Here is a 24,958-nt window from a genome sequence, read left to right on the forward strand (position 1 = left end):
AAACCAAAATAATTGTTGAGTTGCACATTTCTTTGGAATTTCACCACACTTTTTTCTTTATTTTCTAGTACACTACATGGTGAAATCAATGGTGTTGTGCAAAAGTACCAACATTTATTGTACCAAAACCAAGCTCTCACATGGCCATAATGATGGAAAAATTAAAAAAGTTATGGCTCTGGGAAGAAGGGGAGCAAAAAATGAAAAAAAGGAAAGTAGCTGGGGTGTGAAGAGGTTAAGCAGGCAGGGGTCCACAAACTGTGTGAACTTTTTGTTTTTGTGTATGTATACAAGGGTTTTGGTTGTCATTTATTTCACTTCTTATTTATTATTATAGAAAATTCATTAGTAACTCTTTCACACTATATATATATATATATATATATATATATATATATATATATATATATATATATATATGCACTCAAATTGTCTTAGGTAACAAGAATCAGTTAAACATTTAGCTCTTGCACCTGGATGCCTTATGTTCCATATATGCAATAGAGTAGCAACATTTTTCACATACAGTGAACTTGAGATCATGTTTGGAATGTGACAGCTGGGCCTCATTTTGGTGTTCTATTACTCAACTGCAGCAACACAATAATAAAAAAAACTATCCGAAAATTTCTGTGGATGATTAATACTGGAATTATACTTTTAGGACATCAAGATAAATTAATGCTTTCCAGCAACACAAGCAATAAAAAAACAAAAATCTAAAAAAAAATGTATTTACTCATCACAATACAATTACAACTATTTTATATTTTCTCTCCATTTTTGGAGGGTCATTTATTCTGTCTGAAAAACAATAAATTAATGCACATATTATTGTCCCATGAGCTGTACCGCCACACCCAGGAACAAGCACAGGGAATTTATCTAACCTGGTTCCAATTCCTACATCATCACATACATGTATGTCACAGACAGGGCTCCTCTTCCCATAAACAAGGAGTATAATAAGTATTGAACATGTCACCAATTTTCAAAGTCAATATATTTCTAAAGGTGCTATGTTGAGATGATATTCTCCCCAGGTGTTTGCAACAACCCATCCAATCCACACAGGCAAAACAGATCAAACCATAAATGTCCATAAATTAAGTTACGTGTAATAATGAAAAATGACAGGAAAAAAGTATTGAACACATGAAGAAAGAGGTGCAACAAGTCTAAGGCCAAGTCATTAATATCAATGACGTGAAAAACCCTATTATCTACTCTCCTACAGGATTTTAAATGCACATTCTGAGCCTAGATCATAACTGCAAACAAGGTCATGTTATAGAGACTAAACTTAATTTTTATTAATTTTTTGTTAAAAAGTCACTATGCAAAATTGCATGAAAGGGTCTACACATAAAGTTTTCACATAAAGTTTTAAGTGCCATGTTGACAAAGTGCTAGATGTCTGCTTTTAAAAAAATATACAGGTGCTTCTCACAAAATTAGAATATCATCAACAAGATATATATTTTTTTAGTTCTTCAATAAAAAAGTGAAACTCACATTATATATAGTCATTACAAACAGAGTGATCAATTTCAAGTGTTTATTTCTATTAATGTTGATGATTATGGCTTACAGCCAATGAAAACCCCAAAGTCATTATCTCAGCAAATTAGAAAACTTTATAACATTAGCTTGAAAAATGATGTTAAAATCCAAAATGTTGGCCTACAGAAATGTTTGTTCAGTAAATGCACTCAATACTTGGTCGAGGCTGTTTTTGCATCAGTGCAGCGTGGCATGGAGGTGATTAGCCTGTGGCACTGCTGAGGTTTTATGGAAGCTCAGGTTGCTTTGATAGCAGCCTTCAGCTCATCTACTTTGTTGAGTCTGGAGTTTCTCATCTTCCTCTTGACAATAGATTTTCTATGGGGTATAGGGCAGGCAAGTTTTCTGGCCAATCAAGCACATTGATAATGTTGTTTTTAAACCAGGTATTGGTACTTTTGGCAGTGTGGACAGGTGCCAAGTCCTGCTGGAGTATGAAATTTCCATCTCCAAAAAGCTTGTCGGCAGAGGGAACCATGAAGTGCTCTAAAATTTCCTGGTAGACAGCTGGGCTGATTTTGGTCTTGATAAAACACAGTGTACCTATTGAGTCGCCCGCCAGGGCCGTGGGGTATTCGATACTGGACCCGGTCCTTAAAGGGGATTTCACGGTGGCTGCGACCCGGTCTGTGGCCCTGGTCACTCAAGTAAAAGAGGAAAGGTCTTTTTAAGGGAATTGTAATAAAGTTTGTGTTCGTGACACCACCTGTGGTTCTCAGTCAGAGGGACCGACGCTGCTAAAGGGGTCCTCTGGGGTGATGTTACTGCACCAAAGATGGTGATGCTTCTCACAGGTGAAGCAGGGTCCCCAGGGCTCCTGATGTGCTTGGCAGGGATGGTATATGCCGGCAAATAAATGGAGGACACAGAGTTTTAAAGTCTTTACCTGGTTTACTAGTTGTAAGCAGCCGCAGTCCAGGGTACCAGCAACAGGTGGTGATGTGGTCTGGCCAGCTTGGAGGCAATGTTAATCCCTCTCCCAGGTGAGGTCCGTATGCCTCTGATGCTCACTAACATTCTAACCTTTCAGGTTATCATCCTTTCCTGGAGCTGCAGCTCACACATCTGCTGCACGGCCCCACTAGTCCTTTTCACTGCTCACTTCCACTTTCTGCCAGGAGCTGCAGACTCCCACTTCTGTTCAGCTGCACACCTCTCTTACCAGCTCTGCCTAGCTGATGTTCATCGACAAGCTCCTCTCTGGCAATCTCTGTCCAACTCTCTTTCTTTCCGGGGACTACACCAGTTTCTCGTGCATGCACGGCCCCTATGCTCTTCCGTCCTCACTCTTCCACTGTCTCTCCAGACTGATCTAACTCCTCCTCCAGACCAGAATATTTAAAGCTGGGGAAGCTCCCCTGAATCCGGGTTCAGATCTCCCCCTTCTGGCCTGGATTCAGAATGTGTTGCATGTAGGTGCGTTACCTGGTAAACGGAATCCCCCTTGCCTCCAAGTATCACTTTCCCTGAAAGGAAGGCAACATCAATGTAACAACTGGTTACCTGGGGTGTTACACTACACCAGCAGATGACACGGCTAGCCAAATCATCACTGATTGTGGATACTTCAGACTAGACCTCAAGCAGTTTGGATTGTGTGCCTCTCCACTCTTCTTCCAGACTCTGGGACCTTGATTTTCAAAAGAAATGCAAAATTTACTTTCATCTGAAAACCTTGAACCACTGTACAACAGTCCAGTTCTTTTTCTCCTTGGTCCAGGTAAAACGCACCTGACATTGTCTACTGCTCATGAGTTGCTTAATACAAGGAATGTGACACTTGTAGCCCATGTCCTGGATATGTCTGTGTGTGTGGTGGCTCTTGAAGCAATGACTCCAGCAGCAGTCAACGCCCTGTGAACCTCCCTCAAATTTTTGAATGGCCTTTTCTTAACAATCCTTACAAGGTTGCTGTTATCCCCGTTGCTTGAGCACCTTTTTCCTTCCACTCAACTTTACATTAATATGCTCGATACAGCACTGTAAACAGCCAGCTTCTTTAGCAATGACCTTTTGTGGTGTACCCTCCTTGCGGAGTGTGTCAATGACTGCCTTCTGGACATCTGTCAAGTCAGCAGTCTTCCCCATGATTGTGGAGCCTACAGAAACAGGCTAAGGGACCTTTTTAAATGCTTAGGAAGCCTTTGCATGTGATTTTTGTAAATTATTCTACTTTACTGAGATAATGACTTTTGGATTTTCATTGACTGTAAGCCATAATCATCAACATTAACAAATAAAAGCTTGAAATAGATCACTCTGTTTGTAATGACTCTATATAATATATAAGTTTCACTTTTTGTGTTGAAGAACTGAAATAAATTAACTTTTTGATGATTTTCTAATTTTCTGAGAAGCATCTGTATGGGCATTGAGATGTAATAAGATTGAAACATTGTTACAGTTCGCACCAAAAATGATGCGACTTGGGGAATATGAAGGTTACATCAACACCTACAGATATTTGTAATGTTCCACAAACCATTACTGACTATTTTTTTGCAGTTTAAAAGGGTATATTAACTGGCTGAAAGAAGACATTGTCACTAATGAATACTGTTGACATAAAACATTGAGCAGCGGCAAGCAGGGACTCTCTAACCAGTTTTCAACTCCTCAGTCAGCATGCGGCAAACCATGATGAACCAGGATATTGGTCATAGACAGGATAAACTTTTTCAAAAATTTATAGGATTGGACCAGATTGACTGGTCTTTGCTTTCCATGCTCATCACTGAGTCTTGATTGTCCAGGAACTACTTTTGGCACGTCCTAGCCAGTACAACCATATAAAGTACATTGAATAAGATCAGCTATTTTAGTAAATGCCTCGGCACAGTCATCTTGCCATCACAATTTGGCACTTGTTAACTTTAAAAGCTGACGGTTCACTGGCTTCCTATTATATTCCACCCCTTGACAAGTACCATTATAACATAAGCATTATTCACTTCACTTGTCAGTGATGTTAATTTTTCATCTGATCAGTGTATAAATTTTCAGAATACACAAGTGAACTTATTGTAGTCTAATTCACTGAAGTTCTTATACTGGACAGCACCATAAGTCAGCAGTGCACATCTTCATCTTATCACAGATCTATTTCCACTCTCTACGGGAACCTCACCTATAATAGCAAGGTATTACTACTTCATGGAATTCAGATTAATCAAAGAAATGATATATTTCTTGGTATGATATCCAGGGGAGAAATGCAATCTCCATCATGAAGTCATATCAAAAATTGATGGATTGAACATTGCTTTTCACCTTGATAAAACTTACTTTCACAGTGTAGAATGAACTGTCTTGAAGTGCCTTTGTTCCTTAAAAATGTGAAAAAAGTTTATAGTAGTTTTTTAAAAAAAATGTTAATAAATGTTTTCTTTATTTTCAATTACACTTTGTAAAACATCCGTACCACACTTCGCTATTTGAAATACATTTGTAAATCCTATAACATACATATTACTCCCTCATCCAACACTTATTTCCCCTAAAAGACCGACACCACATCACCATTTGAGGAGAGATAACAAGCCTTTCTCCTAAAGGTAACCTGTCAGCAGGTTTTTAGACCCCAAAGTAACATCATCATAGTAAAGTATATGAAAAAATGATTACTTTCATACCTTCATTTTATACGTCCATGTGCATTATACTCATAAAATGAAGGTATGGAAATAATCATCATTACAGGTACTTTTCTGAGATGATGTTTCTTTGGAGTTAAAAATCTGCTGAAAAGTACCAAATCCAACATTACTCACTGCATCATTACAATTTATCAAATTTTGCTCATAAACAGATTTTGATACAAAATATGCATCATTAAAATCTTATTACTTCCCTTAAGACTTAAACCTTCTACTTCTCTTAAAGTATATTGTCACTTTTGTAAATTCTTTTTAAACATTTTTTTTAATTCAATCTTCAATTCTTATCCAGTATTGTCCTAATTGTGGACAGTTCTAAGTATGGTGGCACATCTAGGGCACTGACTTACGACTAATCCTCCCTAATGTGTGCAGAAAAGCATGAGTATGGTGAAACCTTTAGAGATGAGCAAACTGGGTAAATTTTAATTTACGTATATGTGTGGATTTTATTGGGACATTCAATTCACAGAGAAGTTATTCTTCTCAAATGTAACATCCCTAATTATGCTCAGTGGTCTCTCCAAACCTCAAAGCATAATAAATGTAAGATGTAAAAAAAAAAAAAACCTCATACTCGTCTCTCACAAGTAGGTCCTGGCAACATGTGCCATGAACTCTAGGACCTGCCGGCAGCTGAAAGTCCATGTTTAGAGCGAACCCTGTGTTAGAGAGGTGACATGAAGTAGGCATGGAGGATCAAACAGCTGGTTTAAAATAAATAAACATACCTCACCCCCTCACCTCTCTGGCCTCCTCTACAGCTCCATCACATCTATGACCTGGTGTTAGCACTAGGCCATGACTTCTGACAATGAATATGCACAGAAGCATGTGCAGTGAGCGATGGGGTCTGCTCGCAGCTTGAAGTCCTTGCTAGAATAAACAGAAAGTCAGAGATGCCACATGAGGGAGGCATGGAGGACAGGACAGGACAGCAGGCAGTGAGCAGTGGAGGCTGCAGGAGAAGTAAACAATAGATTGAGAATGGATTTTTTTCTTTTTAACCTTTGGCTGGCTCTCTACTATTCAGCAAGATGGCAGCCACAGCGGCCACCATTTTGCTGACTTCATGAGTGAATTGCAAAAAATGCATATACGCCAAAAATGCTGATTTTTATAACAAGTAGAGTTCAATTCCATGCAAATAAATTTTCACATATCTAGTAACCTATGAAAAAAAAATGGAAAAAAAATGTGAACCATTATGTGATGCTATGATAAAAACTAATGGTAGATTGCAAACTAGTTATTCCCATTTAACATGCACAATGGTTCCTATTTCTTCTAAACACGTTTTACTTTTTAACTTCTGTTTAATTTACTTAATTTAAGAATATTGGCCCTCAACAAAAATTAGCTTTCCTTCTGATCTTGCGTAATCTTACATACAGCTTCAATGCTGTACCCTTTAAACAGATCAGTTTCAGTATTATTTAACGTCATTATTGGTTAGCCAAGCAGTGGATTAAATCGATGCATGCAATGGAGCACTGTGCTGCATAAAATTAATTGCTTTCATGAAAGATGAAGACTTCTTTCCATACCAATGCATGTAAAAAGTGTCTTATAAAAACTAACATTAGGTTTGAGAGTCTATCGTATACCAGAAATTATCCAACTGACTCATCTAAATAATATCAATCTATAGCAGTACTCCACCTACACCTTGCTGGCACCTGAGTTGAAGTGGAGGTCTTTGCCTATTATTTGTTCTAGCCGCGGGACCATAAATCTGGTTAGTAAAGAGTCAGTCATCTCATTGTTTGACCCAGTCTTTCCATTTCAACTTGTGTCTTGGTCGGGTTTCAGTCTTCCTTACCTTGGTCAAGTCTCCAAGCACTAAACACTTTTTTACTTTTGGGCACTTCTGAGAGATTGCAATTGTGAAATATGACAGCACTAAGTTAATGAATTCTGGGTTCGTTCACGTTTGATTCTTCAAATACTTGGCAGCTAATGTGAATTTTTTTTTCTCGAAACAGTTTTTACAATCCTGTTATGTGCAACTAAATTTTTTATGGTTCTGTGTTTACTCCCTGAAATGTTAGCAATTTCAAGAGTGCTGCATCCCTCTAAATTACGTTAATTTGTAAAATTTTTCAAAGTCAGTTAAATCTCTTTTTTGGCCTATTTTGGCCAAAGCTGCCTAATAATTCTACACACCTTGATGAGGGGTGTAGATATCTTTAGGCCTCACCCTCTGTCATTATACAAATACACATCACCTGTTATGCTTCAACCAATAAACGTTCAATCTTATACAGCTTGGAGTGGGGAAATTTGCATAAATATGTTATGGTAAATGTACTCGCTTGCATAATAATTGTGCACACTGTAAATAGAAGGGCTGAGGGGAATGATGTTTAGCAGGATAGAGCTGTGTATAAAGGGTAGAAAGGAATGATGTGCTGCAGGACTGGGCTGTATGAACATGCTGCTGAGTGGAGTGATGTGCTGAAGGATGGGATTACATATAGAAGGGGTTGAAAAGAGTAAATCATCTGCAGCTGCATTAGACTCTATAAGATGCACCCGTGCATCAGCAAGCCCCTTTATTTTATCCTATAGAAAGCAGTGCTTGTTATAACCCAGAGACACCATTGTGCATGGCTGGCTGTGACGCGAAGTGAGTTTGATCATTCATACAGTAGTACTCAAGCTATTGACCACTGCCAATAGTGTGTCACTGGTGTATACGTGGCTTATTGGGACACACTGGTTGCAGCACAAAACTGCTTTTGTATTTAATGTGGCAAAGCTGTGCTTATGAAATCCTGAAAAGGGGGGTGTAGAGACTGATTTTGGTGAAGTGTAAATATTTATAGTGACTGAAGGGCCTATATGACAGACAATTTTATAAACCCTTCAGGTGCTTCACAAGAATAAATAGAATATGGAAAGAAAAAAATAACATTTAACCTTTTCACAAAAAAATTGATATAGACCAAAAGAGTGGACTCCAAAATTTGTTGTGCAATTTCTCCTGAGTATGCTGATACCCCATATGTGGGGGAAAACCACTGTTTGGGCACACGGCAGAGTGCCATTTGATTTTTGTAAGATAAAATTTGCTGGAATAATTAACAGATACCATATCATGTTTGGAGAGCCCCTGATGTGCTTAAACAGTGGAAACTGGCCACAAGTGATACCATTTTGGAAACTAGATCCATTAGTGAACTTATCTTAATGTGTGGTGAGTACTTTAAGCCGCAAGTGATTCACAAAGGTTTATAACGTTAAGCTGTAAAAATAAAAAATCTATTTTTTTCAAGAAAAATGTTTTTAGCCTCATTTTTTTATTTTCACAAGGGTAACATGAGAAAATGCATCATAGAGTTTGCTGTACAATTTCTCCTGAGTACGTAGATACCCAATATGTGGAGGAAAGCTACTGTTTGGGCACTACTGAAGGTTTCGGAAGGGAAGGAGAGCCATTTAATTTTTTAAATGCAAATTTTGCTGGAAACATTAGCAGATGCATTGTTGCATTTGGAGAGCCCCTGATGTGCCTAAAGAGTGGAAACTCCCTAAAAGTGACCCCATTTTAGAAACTAGACCCCTCAAGGAACTTCTCTAGATGTGTTGCGAGTAGGGTTGAGCGAAACGGGTCGAACATTTTCAAAAGTCGCCGACTTTTGGCTAAGTCGGGGTTTCATGAAACCCGATCCGACCCCTGTGCGGGGTCGGCCATGCGGTACGCGACTTTCGCGCCAAAGTCGCGTTTCAATGACGCGAAAAGCGCCATTTCTCAGCCAATGAAGGTAAACGCAGAGTGTGGGCAGCGTGATGACATAGGTCCTGGTCCCCACCATCTTAGAGAAGGGCATTGCAGTGATTGGCTTGCTGTCTGCGACGTCACAGGGGCTATAAAGAGGCGTTCCCGCCGACCGCCATCTTACTGCTGCTGATCTGAGCTTAGGGAGAGGTTGCTGCCGCTTTGTCAGAAGCAGGGATAGCGTTAGGCAGGGTCCATTAACCACAAAACCGCTTGTGCTGCAGCGATTTGCACTGTCCAACACCACCCTCGGTGTGCAGGGACAGTGGAAGTTTGTTTTTTTTTTTTTTTCCCCTCAGCGCTGTAGCTCATTGGGCTGCCCTAGAAGGCTCCCTGATAGCTGCATTGCTGTGTGTACGCCGCTGTGCAAACCAACTGCTTTTTTCAAAGCACAAATCCTCTTGTTCCTTCCTTTCTGCACAGCTATCTTTTTTGTTTGTCCACACTTTTTATTTCATTTGTGCATCAGTCCACTCCTTATTGCTGCCTGCCATACCTGGCTGAGATTACTGCAGGCAGGGAGATAGTAGCTGCCTGCCATACCTGGCTGAGATTACTGCAGGCAGGGAGATAGTAATTGTAGGACATTCCCTGTTTTTTTTTTTTTTTTTTTTTTGGTGGGAGATTAAGATTGGCAATTTGGCATTTCTGCTAGAGTGCCATCCCTGTGTGTGCCATCTCTCTCACATAGTGGGCCATAGAAAGCCTTTTCATTTTTCTGTATTTTTTTTTGTGGGGTGTATAAATTCTCCCTGATAAAAATACAGTGGGAGATTAATATTGGCCTTTGGGCTTGTGTGCCAGTCCTGAGTGTGCCATCTCTCTCACAAATAGTGGGCCATAGAAAGCCTATTTTATTTTTTTTTGGGTTTTATAAATTCTCCCTGAAAAAAAGGGAGATTAATATTGGCCTCTGGGCTTGTGTGCCAGTCCTGAGCGTGCCATCTGTGCCAGCCCTGAGCGTGCCATCTCTCTCACAAATAGTGGGCCATAGAAAGCCTATTTAATTTTTTTTTTGGTTTTATAAATTCTCCCTGAAAAAAAGGGAGATTAATATTGGCCTCTGGGCTTGTGTGCCAGTTGTGAGCGTGCCATCTGTGCCAGTCCTGAGTGTGCCATCTCTCTCACAAATAGTGGGCCATAGAAAGCCTATTTAATTTTTTTTTTTGTTTTATAAATTTTCCCTGAAAAAAGGGAGATTAATATTGGCCTCTGGGCTTGTGTGCCAGTTGTGAGCGTGCCATCTGTGCCAGTCCTGAGCGTGCCATCTCTCTCACAAATAGTGGGCCATAGAAAGCCTATTTAATTTTTTTTTTGGTTTTATAAATTTTCCCTGAAAAAAGGGAGATTAATATTGGCCTCTGGGCTTGTGTGCCAGTTGTGAGCGTGCCATCTGTGCCAGTCCTGAGCGTGCCATCTCTCTCACAAATAGTGGGCCATAGAAAGCCTATTTAAATATTTTTTTGGTTTTATAAATTCTCCCAGAAAAAAAGGGAGATTAATATTGGCCTCTGGGCTTCTGTGCCAGTCCTGAGCGTGCCATCTGTGCCAGTCCTGAGCGTCCCATCTCTCTCACAAATAGTGGGCCATAGAAAGCCTATTTTTTTTTTTTTTTGGGTTTTAGAAATTCTCCCTGGAAAAAAAAAGGGAGATTAATATTGCCCTTTGGGCTTGTGTGCCAGTACTAAGCGTTCCATCTCTCTCTCTCTCTCAGTCAGTGGGCCATAGAACGCCTATTTTTGGTTTTATTTGTTTTCTAAATTCTCCCTGAAAAAATCATTTTATTTTATTTGGTTTCTAAATTCTTCCTGATAAAATCATATTTTTTTTATTATTTTTTTTTCTAAAGTCTCCCTGAAAAAAAAACAAACAAAAAAAAAAACAGTGGGAGATTAATATTGGCCTTTCTGCTTGTGTGCCAGTCTTGACTCCTGGGTGCGTCATCTCTCAGTCAGTGGGCCATAGAACGCCTATTTTTGGTTTTATTTGTTTTATAAATTCTCCCTGAAAAAATCATTTTATTTTATTTGGTTTCTAAATTCTTCCTGATAAAATCATATTTTTTTTATTATTTTTTTTTCTAAAGTCTCCCTGAAAAAAAAAAAAAAAAACAACCAAAAAAAACAGTGGGAGATTAATATTGGCCTTTCTGCTTGTGTGCCAGTCTTGACTCCTGGGTGTGCCATCTCTCTCTCTCTCTCTCTCTCTCTCCAATTGTGGTCCATAGAAAGCCTATATTTTTTTTCCTTGATTTGGGTTCCAAAATCTACCAGAGAAAATAACTACATCAATCATTGGTAGAAAAATATTGGCCTCTGGGCTTGTGTGCCACTCCTGACTCCTGTGTGCGTCATCTCTCAGTCAGTGGGCCATAGAACGCCTATTTTTGTTATTATTTTTTTTATAAATTCTCCCTGAAAAAATCATTTTATTTTATTTGGTTTCTAAATTCTTCCTGATAAAATCATATTTTTTTTATTATTTTTTTTTCTAAAGTCTCCCTGAAAAAAAAAAAAAAAAAACAAACAAAAAAAACAGTAGGAGATTAATATTGGCCTTTCTGCTTGTGTGCCAGTCTTGACTCCTGGGTGTGCCCTCTCTCTCTCTCTCTCTCTCTCTCTCCAATTGTGGTCCATAGAAAGCCTATATTTTTTTTCCTTGATTTGGGTTCCAAAATCTACCAGAGAAAATAACTACATCAATCATTGGTAGAAAAATATTGGCCTCTGGACTTGTGTGCCACTCCTGACTCCTGTGTGCGTCATCTCTCAGTCAGTGGGCCATAGAACGCCTATTTTTGTTTTTATTTGTTTTATAAATTCTCCCTGAAAAAATAATTTTATTTTATTTGGTTTCTAAATTCTTCCTGATAAAATCATATTTTTTTTATTATTTTTTTTTCTAAAGTGTCCCTGAAAAAAAAAAAAAAAAAACAACCAATAAAAACAGTGGGAGATTAATATTGGCCTTTCTGCTTGTGTGCCAGTCTTGACTCCTGGGTGTGCCATCTCTCTCTCTCTCTCTCTCTCCAATTGTGGTCCATAGAAAGCCTATATTTTTTTTCCTTGATTTGGGTTCCGAAATCTACCAGAGAAAATAACTCCATCAATCATTGGTAGAAAAATATTGGCCTCTGGGCTTGTGTGCCACTCCTGATTCCTGTGTGCGTCATCTCTCACTCAGTGGCCCATAGAAAGCATATAGTTTGTTACATTTGTTTTCTAAATTCTCCCTGCAAAAATCTATTTTTTTTTTTTTGGGGGGTTTCTAAAGTGTTCCTGAAAAAAATAAAAATAAAAAAAAAATAATAGTGTGACATTAATATTAACATTTGTGCTTCAGTGACAGTCCTGCGTGTGGGGCATCTCTCTAATTTGCAGCCACCAAAAAAAGAGTGTGTAACATTGGGCCTGATTTTCGCTGTGGTCTCACCAACCTGTAAAGGGGTAGCTAAATCATACTGAAGTTATAGCTCACCGTGTAAGTTGTGTGACTGCAACAAATAACGTTAGTTTGGTTACGTTTTTAAAACAATGAGGAAGTCTAGTGGAAGAGGTCGTGGCCGGGGGCGTTCATTGTCAGCTGGTAATGAGGGTAGTGGTAGTGGTGGAGCATCAGGTGGTCGTGGGGAAAAAAATATTGCACCTAAGTCTGGAGCTGTGGAGCCAGGTTCGTCGTCCGGCTACACAAGGCCTCGAACGCTCCCTTTTCTGGGATTAGGAAAACCGCTTTTAAAGCCGGAGCAGCAAGAGCAAGTTTTGGCTTATCTTGCTGACTCAGCCTCTAGCTCTTTTGCCTCCTCTCGTGAAACTGGTAAAAGTAAAAGCAGCGCGTCGTTAGTGGATGTTCACGGTCAGGGACAAGTCACTTCCTTGTCCTCTTCAGCAAAAACAACAACAGAGAAGAATGCAGCAGGCGACACAACGGGTTACTCCATGGAGCTCTTTACACATACCGTCCCTGGCTTAGAAAGTGAAGCAGTTAACAGTCCATGCCCATTACAAATTGAATCTGACATGGAGTGCACTGACGCACAGCCACAGCCAGACTACTATGCTGGTCCTTTGACTCAGACCACAACATTGCCCTCGCAGGGTGCTGATCAAGAATCAGACCCTGATGAGACTATGTTGCCCCATCACGAACGCTATACCACCGAACGACACGGTGACACAGACGAAGTTGCGCAGGAGGTACAAGAAGAGTTATTAGATGACCCAGTTCTTGACCCCGATTGGCAGCCATTGGGGGAACAGGGTGCAGGCGGCAGCAGTTCTGAAGCAGAGGAGGAGGAGGGGCCGCAGCAGGCATCAACATCGCCACAGGTTCCATCTGCCGGGCCCGTATCTTGCCCAAAACGCGTGGCAAAGCCAAAACCTGGTGGAGGACAGCGTGGCCATCCGGTTAAAGCTCAGTCTGCAATGCCTGAAAAGGTATCCGATGCTAGAAAGAGTGCAGTCTGGCATTTTTTTAAACAACATCCAATTGATCAGCGCAAAGTCATCTGTCAAAAATGTTCTACTTCCTTAAGCAGAGGTCAGAATCTGAAAAGTCTCAATACTAGTTGCATGCATAGACATTTAACCACCATGCATTTGAAAGCTTGGACTAACTACCAAACGTCCCTTAAGGTTGTTGCACCCTCGGCCAATGAAGCTAGTCATCAACGCAACATCCCTTCCGGCAGTGTAGGACCACCATTTAGCGCACCACCTGCTGTATCTGTGCAGGTATCTTTGCCAGGCCAAAGCAGTCAGGGTCAGGGAATCACCAGTTTCGTAGTAGGAAACACTGCATCTAGGGCACCGGCGGCAACAATACCATCTCCCACCGTCTCTCAGTCTGCCATGTCCACCGGCACCCCCGCTAGTTCCACGATCTCCATCTCTCCAGTCCAGCTCACCCTACATGAGACTATGGTTAGAAAAAGGAAATACTTAGCCTCGCATCCGCGTACACAGGGTTTGAACGCCCACATAGCTAGACTAATCTCGTTAGAGATGATGCCCTACCGGTTAGTTGAAAGCGAAGCTTTCAAAGACCTGATGGACTACGCTGTACCACGCTACGAGCTACCCAGTCGACACTTTTTTTCCAGAAAAGCCATCCCAGCCCTCCACCAGCATGTTAAAGAGCGCATCGTCCATGCACTCAGGCAATCTGTGAGCACAAAGGTGCACCTGACAACAGATGCATGGACCAGTAGGCATGGCCAGGGACGTTACGTGTCCATCACGGCACACTGGGTAAATGTGGTGGATTCAGGGTCCACAGGGGACAGCAAGTTTGGGACAGTTCTGCCTAGCCCACGGTCTAGTAAACAGTTGTCTGTAGCCGTTCGCACCCCCTCCTCCTCCTCCTCCTCCTCGTCCTCCTGCAGAAGCAAGAGCTCGTCCACAGACCGCAGTCGCACAAACACTCCATCCGCACCTGCCACTGTTGCACACCAGGTCTCCCATTATGGGGCAGCTACTGGCATACGTCAGCAGGCTGTATTGGCTATGAAGTGTTTGGGCGACAATAGACACACCGCGGAAGTTCTGTCCGAGTTCTTGCAGCAAGAAACGCAGTCGTGGCTGGGCACTGTAGATCTTGAGGCAGGCAAGGTAGTGAGTGATAACGGAAGGAATTTCATGGCTGCCATCTCCCTTTCCCAACTGAAACACATTCCTTGCCTGGCTCACACCTTAAACCTGGTGGTGCAGTGCTTCCTGAAAAGTTATCCGGGGTTATCCGACCTGCTCCTCAAAGTGCGTGGACTTTGCGCACATATCCGCCGTTCGCCTGTACACTCCAGCCGTATGCAGACCTATCAGCGTTCTTTGAACCTTCCCCAGCATCGCCTAATCATAGACGTTGCAACAAGGTGGAACTCAACACTGCACATGCTTCAGAGACTGTGCGAACAGAGGCGGGCTGTTATGTTTTTGTGGGAGGATACACATACACGGGCAGGCAGTAGGATGGCAGACATGGAGTTGTCAGGTGTGCAGTGGTCGAAGATTCAAGACATGTGTCAAGTCCTTCAGTGTTTTGAGGAATGCACACGGCTGGTTAGTGCAGACAACGCCATAATAAGCATGAGCATCCCCCTAATGCGTCTGCTGATGCAAAGTTTGACGCACATAAAGGATCAGGCGTCTGCACCAGAGGAAAAGGAAAGCCTTGATGACAGTCAGCGATTGTCTGGTCAGGGCAGTGTACATGACGAGGTACCGGGCGAAGAGGAGGTGGAGGATGAGGAGGATGATGGGGATGAGTATATTTTTAATGAGGAAGCTTTCCCGGGGGCACGGGAAATTGGTGGCGTGGCAAGGCCGGGTTCTGGTTTTTTGAGGGACACAAGTGACGTAGATTTGCCTGCAACTGCCCCTCAACCAAGCACAACCGCAGATTTGACAACGGGAACTTTGGCCCACATGGCGGATTATGCCTTGCGTATCCTCAAAAGGGACACACGCATTACAAAAATGATGAACGATGACGATTACTGGTTGGCCTGCCTCCTTGATCCTCGCTATAAAGGCAAATTGCAAAATATTATGCCACATGAGAACTTGGAACTAATATTAGCAACAAAACAATCAACTCTTGTTGACCGTTTGCTTCTGGCATTCCCTGCACACAGCGCCCGTGATCGTTCTCACACGAGCTCCAGGGGCCAGCATACCAGAGGTGTTAGAGGGGCAGAAATCAGAAGTGGCGTTGGCCAGAGGGGTTTTCTGACCAGGTTGTGGAGTGATTTTTCTATGACCGCAGACAGGACAGGTACTGCAGCATCAATTCAAAGTGACAGGAGACAACATTTGTCCAGTATGGTTACAAACTATTTTTCATCCCTTATCGACGTTCTCCCTCAACCGTCATTCCCATTTGATTACTGGGCATCCAAATTAGACACCTGGCCAGAATTGGCAGAATATGCATTGCAGGAGCTTGCTTGCCCGGCAGCTAGTGTCCTATCAGAAAGAGTATTCAGTGCTGCAGGTTCAATACTAACAGAAAAAAGGACTTGTCTGGCTACCCAAAATGTAGATGATCTAACCTTCATTAAAATGAACCACAACTGGATTTCAAAATCTTTTGCCCCACCCTGCCCGGCTGACACCTAGCTTTCCTATGAAAAGGTCTTGCCTGTGGACTATTCTGAATGACTTTTCCAATCTCGTAATTTTCTTCACCTGATTGTCCAGCATACGACATGTTTCCACCTCACGAAATGGCCAAACTCCCCACACGGGGCCGTGCTATCGCCACTTTGCGCTTGGACCCTTGAGAGTGCTGTTTGTCTGAAGAGGTGGGTGTGGCCGCTTTTGGTCGACGGCACTGCCACTGGGTCCCTCATAGTACAATAAAGTGTCTCTGGCGGTGGTGGAGCGCACCCAACGTCAGACACACCGTTGTAATATGAGGGGCCCTGTGCCTGTACCGCCGGCCACAAGACAGTTCCCCCCCCCAGCTCAAACAGTGCTCTACCACTAGCAAAATTATCTCTCACAGCTTCACCAATGTGTAGTCTAGGCGCTGACATCCTTCAATGCCTGGCACTGACAATACCATTGTTTTGACATTTTTGTTATGTTAGGCCTTCGAAGCCTGTCTGCGGTCCCTTCTTTCTACAACTACTACACTGACCAGGCCACTGCTGGCCATGTTACCCTGGAACCAATTTAAAAGTGCCTACAGTCAGCCCAATTTTGTTATGTTAGGCCTTCGAAGACTGTCTGCCGTCACTCCTTCCACTAGACTTCCACTGACCATACACTGCTGCCCATGTACCCCTGGAACCAATTTAAAGTGCCTACAGCCAGCCCAATTTTGTTATGTTAGGCCTTGGAAGCCTGTCTGCGGTCACTCCTTCCACTAGACTTCCACTGACCAGACCACTGCTGCCCGTGTACCCCTGGAACCAATTTAAAAGTGCCTACAGCCAGCCCAAGTTTGTTATGTTAGGCCTTCGAAGCCTGTCTGCGGTCACTCCTTCCACTAGACTTCCACAGACCAGACCACTGCTGCCCGTGTACCCCTGGAACCAATTTAAAAGTGCCTACAGCCAGCCCAAGTTTGTTATGTTAGGCCTTGGAAGCCTGTCTGCGGTCACTCCTTCCACTAGACTTCCACTGACCAGACCACTGCTGCCCGTGTACCCCTGGAACCAATTTAAAAGTGCCTACAGCCAGCCCAAGTTTGTTATGTTAGGCCTTGGAAGCCTGTCTGCGGTCACTCCTTCCACTAGACTTCCACTGACCAGACCACTGCTGCCCGTGTACCCCTGGAACCAATTTAAAAGTGCCTACAGCCAGCCCAAGTTTGTTATGTTAGGCCTTGGAAGCCTGTCTGCGGTCACTCCTTCCACTAGACTTCCACTGACCATACACTGCTGCCCATGTACCCCTGGAACAAATTTAAAAGTGCCTACAGCCAGCCCAAGTTTGTTATGTTAGGCCTTCGAAGCCTGTCTGCGTCCCGTTCTTTCAACTACAACTACACTGACCAGGCCACTGATGGCCGTGTTCCCTTGGAACCAATTTTAACTTGCCTACAGCCAGCCCTATGTTATTATGTTAGGCCTTCGAAGCCTGTCTGCGTCCCGTTCTTTCAACTACAACTACACTGACCAGGCCACTGATGGCCGTGTTCCCCTGGAACCAATTTTAACTTGCCTACAGCCAGCCCAATGTTAGGCCTTTGATGCCTGTCTGCCGTCACTCCTTCCACTAGGCCTCCACTGACCTGTCTATTGCTGCCCGTGTACCCCTTGAACCAACATCATTAAATATAAAAAAAATTAATTTGATTATAAAAAATAAGATCGTGTTGAGATCTCAAATGCAGACATTTTAACAATCAAAACAAACACACAACAAATATCTGGAACTGTACTACAAAGGTCCAACAGCTACAATTTCTTTCTCCTGCAAGAAGTTAACTGAAAGTTTTTTGGAGTTGTTAACACAGATATGGCATCCACCGAGTGTTGTCATGTCGCGTCTCCTTTAAATTATTTCCAATAAGATGTTAAACTATTAATTTAATAAAATCAATAATTAAAAAAATAATTGAGTAAGTCAAAAGCACATTGCAAATAAACATTAATTACAAATCAAGAAGCATGGCGCGTCCGAGGGTGAGTAGATACCGAATAAGAATATAATCACCCTCGGACGCGCAATGCTTATTTACAACAGCCTTCCTTCCTAAGAATCAGCCCTTCCGTGGTGTAGAGAGAGGTTGTGTTACACTCCAAGGTGTTCCCCAGGTTGCCTTTCCTGAGCTTCGATCTTCCGGCTCTCGTTTAGTAGCTGTTGGAAACTACGCTGCATTAGGCCTACTAATTGTGTATGGGTGAAACAGTGGCGCATCTGCGGTCCCTCCTTCCACTAGGCCTCCACTGACCTGTCTACTGCGGCCCGTGTACCCCTTGAACCAACCTAATAAAATATTTAAAAAATTAATTTGATTATAAAAAATAAGATCGTGTTGAGATCTCAAATGCAGACATTTTAACAATCAAAACAAACACACAACAAATATCTGGAACTGTACTACAAAGGTCCAACAGCTACAATTTCTTTCTCCTGCAAGAAGTTAACTGAAAGTTTTTTGGAGTTGTTAACACAGATATGGCATCCACCGAGTGTTGTCCTGTCGCGTCTCCTTTAAATTATTTCCAATAAGATGTTAAACTATTAATTTAATAAAATCAATAATTAAAAAAATAATTGAGTAAGTCAAAAGCACATTGCAAATAAACATTAATTACAAATCAAGAAGCATGGCGCGTCCGAGGGTGAGTAGATACCGAATAAGAATATAATCACCCTCGGACGCGCAATGCTTATTTACAACAGCCTTCCTTCCTAAGAATCAGCCCTTCCGTGGTGTAGAGAGAGGTTGTGTTACCCTCCAAGGTGTTCCCCAGGTTGCCTTTCCTGAGCTTCGATCTTCCGGCTCTCGTTTAGTAGCTGTTGGAAACTACGCTGCATTAGGCCTACTAATTGTGTATGGGGTGTAGAGACAGGTTGTGTTACACTCCAAGGTTTTCACCAGGTTGCCTTTCCTGAGCTTCGATCTTCATGCTCTCGTTTAGTAGGTGTCGGAAAGTAGGCTGCATTAGGCCTACAAATTGGGTATGGGGTGGAGAGAGATGGTGTGTTACACTCCAAGGTGTTCCCCAGGTTTCCTTGCCATTGCTTCGGTCTTCCGACTCTCGTTTAGTAGTTGTAGAAAAGTACACAGCATTAGGCCTACAAAATGGGTATGGGGTGGAGAGAGATGGTGTGTTACACTCCAAGGTGTTCCCCAGGTTGCCTTTCCTGAGCTTCGATCTTCATGCTCTCGTTTAGTAGGTGTCGGAAAGTAGGCTGCATTAGGCCTACAAATTGGGTATGGGGTGGAGAGAGATGGTGTGTTACACTCCAAGGTGTTCCCCAGGTTTCCTTGCCATTGCTTCGGTCTTCCGACTCTCGTTTAGTAGTTGTAGAAAAGTACACAGCATTAGGCCTACAAAATGGGTATGGGGTGGAGAGAGATGGTGTGTTACACTCCAAGGTGTTCCCCAGGTTGCCTTTCCTGAGCTTCGATCTTCATGCTCTCGTTTAGTAGGTGTCGGAAAGTAGGCTGCATTAGGCCTAAAAAATGGGGAATGGGGTGGAGAGAGATGGTGTGTTACACTCCAAGGTGTTCCCCAGGTTTCCTTGCCATTGCTTCGGTCTTCCGACTCTCGTTTAGTAGTTGTAGAAAAGTACACTGCATTAGGCCTAAAAAATGGGTATGGGGTGGAGAGAGATGGTGTGTTACACTCCAAGGTGTTCCCCAGGTTGCCTTTCCTGAGCTTCGATCTTCATGCTCTCGTTTAGTAGGTGTCGGAAAGTAGGCTGCATTAGGCCTACAAATTGGGTATGGGGTGGAGAGAGATGGTGTGTTACACTCCAAGGTGTTCCCCAGGTTTCCTTGCCATTGCTTCGGTCTTCCGACTCTCGTTTAGTAGTTGTAGAAAAGTACACAGCATTAGGCCTACAAAATGGGTATGGGGTGGAGAGAGATGGTGTGTTACACTCCAAGGTGTTCCCCAGGTTGCCTTTCCTGAGCTTCTATCTTCAGGCTCTCATTAAATTGTGGTTAAATGGAACAACTGCATTTGGCGTACTAGTTGGTTTGGGGCCTACTATCGGTGTCTGCCACTCCTTGCTGTTCTCCTGGTTTCCTGTCCTGAAATACCATTTTCAGCCTCTCGTTAAGTAGTTGTTAATGTTAGACTGCATTTGGCCTACTAGTTGGGTTGGGGCCTACTATCGGTGTCTGCCACTCCTTGCTGTTCTCCTCCACTGAACAAAGCTGTGCCGCCTGTTTACTACGGTTGCCAATTTTGAACTGCATTTCGACTACTTACTGATTTGGCCCTACTCTCTGTGTCAGCCTCTCATTCCAGTTGTCCTCCACTGCAATGCCCCCTGGTTATTCCTGTGTTACCAATTTTGAACTGCATTTAGCCCACTTTCTTCTTTGGGCCTATATCTGTGTTTCCACTTCATCGTGCCCATTGCCCAGCCAGTGATAGATGAGTCTGCTGGTACATTGACCCATAACGCAACATTCCCCGTGCACGCTACACAACAACATTGTGACCCTGCTGAAAGTCAGGTTGCTCTTCCCGCATACCATACCACCTTACACGGGGACAAAGAGGAAGGTGCAGATGAAAGTGCAGGTTCCTTCATCAGGTGGGGGGAGGAATACTAGTTGGCGACGTCACTGGCACAGGGCCTCTCATAGTACGCAAAAGTGTTGCTGCCGGTGGGAGGCGCCCCCGCCGTGCAAACACACCGCTGTACTTTGAGGGGCCCTGTGCCAGTGCCAATGCCAACGAGTGGGCCCCCCCTGCTTGCTCAGGTTCACAGCACTTGCAAAGTTGAAATACTTACCTCTCCCTGCTCCACTGCCGTGACGTGGTCCAGATTTCCTGGGCCCACTAATTACTTGAACCAGCCCTACCCCCCACAACTTTAGCCAAATGACCCCCAATTTCAAATGCCTTCCAATTATTATAAGGTAAATTACGCTTGACAAGCTTCATTAAGAAGAATGGATGGTTTTGACATTAAAATGGGCACTCTAGGTGTTTTCCTGGCCCCCACTCACTGCCGACTATGCTGCCCCATTGACTTGCATTGGGTTTCGTGTTTCGGTCGATCCCGACTTTACGTCATAATCGGCCGATTTCACTCGACCCGACTTTGGACATAGTCGGGTTTCGCAAAACCCGGCTCGACTCTAAAAAGGTCAAGGTCGCTCAACTCTAGTTGCGAGCACTTTCATAGAAGTTTATAATGTTGAGCAGCGATCATAAAAATGTTTTTGACATTTTACATTTTCACAAGGTTAACAGAACATTGACCACAAAAATTGTTGCACAATTTCTCCTAAACACACAAATATCCTATATGTGGTCAGAAAACGCTTTTGATTCACAGAGCAAAGCTCAGATGGGAATAAGCTCTATACAGGAGTTAAGATTTTCCCAGACTGGTTTGAGTGTACCATGTCACATTGGTAGAGCCTCTGAGGGGCCAGAACAGCAGAAGTCCCTAAAAGAGACACCATTTTTCAAACCAAACCTCTCGATTAATTCATCTACGGGTGCAGTGATCATATTGAGTCCACAGGTGTGTCACAGAATTTTATATCATTGGGCGGGGAAGAAAAGATAGTTACATTTTTACCACCAAAATTTAATTTTAGCACTAGATTTTACATGGGTAAAAATTGCACCAAAATTTGTCCCACAATTTCTGCTGAATGTAGAAATACCCAGTACTACTTAGCCACATGGCGAGGCTCAGGAGCAATTGGGTTTTATTTGCCTCATGGAGCATAGATTTAGCTAGAATAATTTGCCAACTTCATATGCAGAGCCTCTCAAGTAACCATAAAGTAACCAAAAATAGGTACTGTATTTTGCGGTTTATAAAACGCACCGAATTTTCAGGAGAAAAATAGGAAAAAAAACTTTAGTTTACCAGGAGTGTCTTATTGCTTACCAGGAGTGGCGGCTGCAGTGGAAGCGAGGTTCCAGGGTCGCTCCTGGCGGAGGCAGGAATGGGGCGATGCTGCGGACCCAAGGCTGGAAAGATAGGGTGTTCGGAGCAGAGGTGTGATGCTGCTCTGACATTTTGTGAAGGCAAGGAGCCCCCACACATCCATGGTTTACATTGCAGTGGACTCCGGGAAAATGGCCACCAGAGGCAGCACATGGCAGATGGAGACCTTGGCACCGAGATCTACATCTGCGCGTGTGCCACCCCCAGAAGCCATTTTCCCAAAGTCCACCGCAATGTGAGCAAAGGATGTGTGTGGGCTTCGGGCTTTCACAAAATGTCGGCACCACCAGACACCAGCAGCGTCACACCTGTGAACACCCCCTCCTCCCAGCCTGCGGCTGGCAGAATTGCCCCTCTCTTGCCTCCTCAAGCAGTGACCATGGGACCCCGCCCCACTGTAGCCAGTAAGTTATACTCGAATTAAAAGTCGCACCCCATTTTCCCCCAGAATTTTTATGGAAAAAAAAAAGTGCGTCTTATAATCTGAAATATACGGTATATACATTTGCGCTAGTATGTCCATTCCAGGAACACGCAGGGCCCACAGCAAGTGTGCTAAAGTGCAAAAAACTATGTATACATTAACAGCACAATAGGTATATATACTTTTTTTACTAGCACTTGCTGTCCACTGTGATTTTTTTTGCAACAGTGTGTTTTTGGTTTTACTGTGCTTTATTGTGTTTTCAAGTCTCTTGGTGGTGTGAACATGTCTCTACGGGCTTGTTCACTGTGCGCGCAGCTCATGTGTTCTGGTTTCATATAATTGTTTTCTTGTGTCCACAAGACTGGGGAGGCCTCCACCCCTCTTTTTTTGAGCTGTGCGCACAGGAGCCGTTCTGTCCAGCGTGTCCACATGGACATTCCTTTTCTGAATCCTGCTCATACAGGTATTGTACATATGGCCAGGTTTTAAATACATCAGATAGGGATTACATACATTAGTTAGGACTGCTCTGATATGGGTATACCTTGACGTTTGGTAGAGCGGCTTAATATACATTTTTTGCAAAAAACGTATCAACCAAATACCCTGGTTTTTTCCATCTTTTTACTAGCACTTGCTGTCCACTGTGATTTTTTTTGCAACAGTGTGTTTTTGGTTTTACTGTGCTTTATTGTGTTTTCAAGTCTCTTGGTGGTGTGAACATGTCTCTACGGGCTTGTTCACTGTGCGCGCAGCTCATGTGTTCTGGTTTCATATAATTGTTTTCTTGTGTCCACAAGACTGGGGAGGCCTCCACCCCTCTTTTTTTGAGCTGTGCGCACAGGAGCCGTTCTGTCCAGCGTGTCCACATGGACATTCCTTTTCTGAATCCTGCTCATACAGGTATTGTACATATGGCCAGGTTTTAAATACATCAGATAGGGATTACATACATTAGTTAGGACTGCTCTGATATGGGTATACCTTGACGTTTGGTAGAGCGGCTTAATATACATTTTTTGCAAAAAACGTATCAACCAAATACCCTGTTTTTTTTCCATCTTTTTACTAGCACTTGCTGTCCACTGTGATTTTTTTTGCAACAGTGTGTTTTTGGTTTTACTGTGCTTTATTGTGTTTTCAAGTCTCTTGGTGGTGTGAACATGTCTCTACGGGCTTGTTCACTGTGCGCGCAGCTCATGTGTTCTGGTTTCATATAATTGTTTTCTTGTGTCCACAAGACTGGGGAGGCCTCCACCCCTCTTTTTTTGAGCTGTGCGCACAGGAGCCGTTCTGTCCAGCGTGTCCACATGGACATTCCTTTTCTGAATCCTGCTCATACAGGTATTGTACATATGGCCAGGTTTTAAATACATCAGATAAGGATTACATACATTAGTTAGGACTGCTCTGATATGGGTATACCTTGACGTTTGGTAGAGTGGCTTAATATACATTTTTTGCAAAAAACGTATCAACCAAATACCCTGTTTTTTTCCATTTTTTTACTAGCACTTGCTGTCCACTGTGATTTTTTTTGCAACAGTGTGTTTTTGGTTTTACTGTGCTTTATTGTGTTTTCAAGTCTCTTGGTGGTGTGAACATGTCTCTACGGGCTTGTTCACTGTGCGCGCAGCTCATGTGTTCTGGTTTCATATAATTGTTTTCTTGTGTCCACAAGACTGGGGAGGCCTCCACCCCTCTTTTTTTGAGCTGTGCGCACAGGAGCCGTTCTGTCCAGCGTGTCCACATGGACATTCCTTTTCTGAATCCTGCTCATACAGGTATTGTACATATGGCCAGGTTTTAAATACATCAGATAGGGATTACATACATTAGTTAGGACTGCTCTGATATGGGTATACCTTGACGTTTGGTAGAGCGGCTTAATATACATTTTTTGCAAAAAACGTATCAACCAAATACCCTGTTTTTTTCCATCTTTTTACTAGCACTTGCTGTCCACTGTGATTTTTTTTGCAACAGTGTGTTTTTGGTTTTACTGTGCTTTATTGTGTTTTCAAGTCTCTTGGTGGTGTGAACATGTCTCTACGGGCTTGTTCACTGTGCGCGCAGCTCATGTGTTCTGGTTTCATATAATTGTTTTCTTGTGTCCACAAGACTGGGGAGGCCTCCACCCCTCTTTTTTTGAGCTGTGCGCACAGGAGCCGTTCTGTCCAGCGTGTCCACATGGACATTCCTTTTCTGAATCCTGCTCATACAGGTATTGTACATATGGCCAGGTTTTAAATACATCAGATAGGGATTACATACATTAGTTAGGACTGCTCTGATATGGGTATACCTTGACGTTTGGTAGAGCGGCTTAATATACATTTTTTGCAAAAAACGTATCAACCAAATACCCTGTTTTTTTCCATCTTTTTACTAGCACTTGCTGTCCACTGTGATTTTTTTTGCAACAGTGTGT

This window comes from Ranitomeya imitator, chromosome 5 (genome assembly GCF_032444005.1).
Source record: "Ranitomeya imitator isolate aRanImi1 chromosome 5, aRanImi1.pri, whole genome shotgun sequence".
Taxonomy (NCBI): Eukaryota; Metazoa; Chordata; class Amphibia; order Anura; family Dendrobatidae; genus Ranitomeya; species Ranitomeya imitator.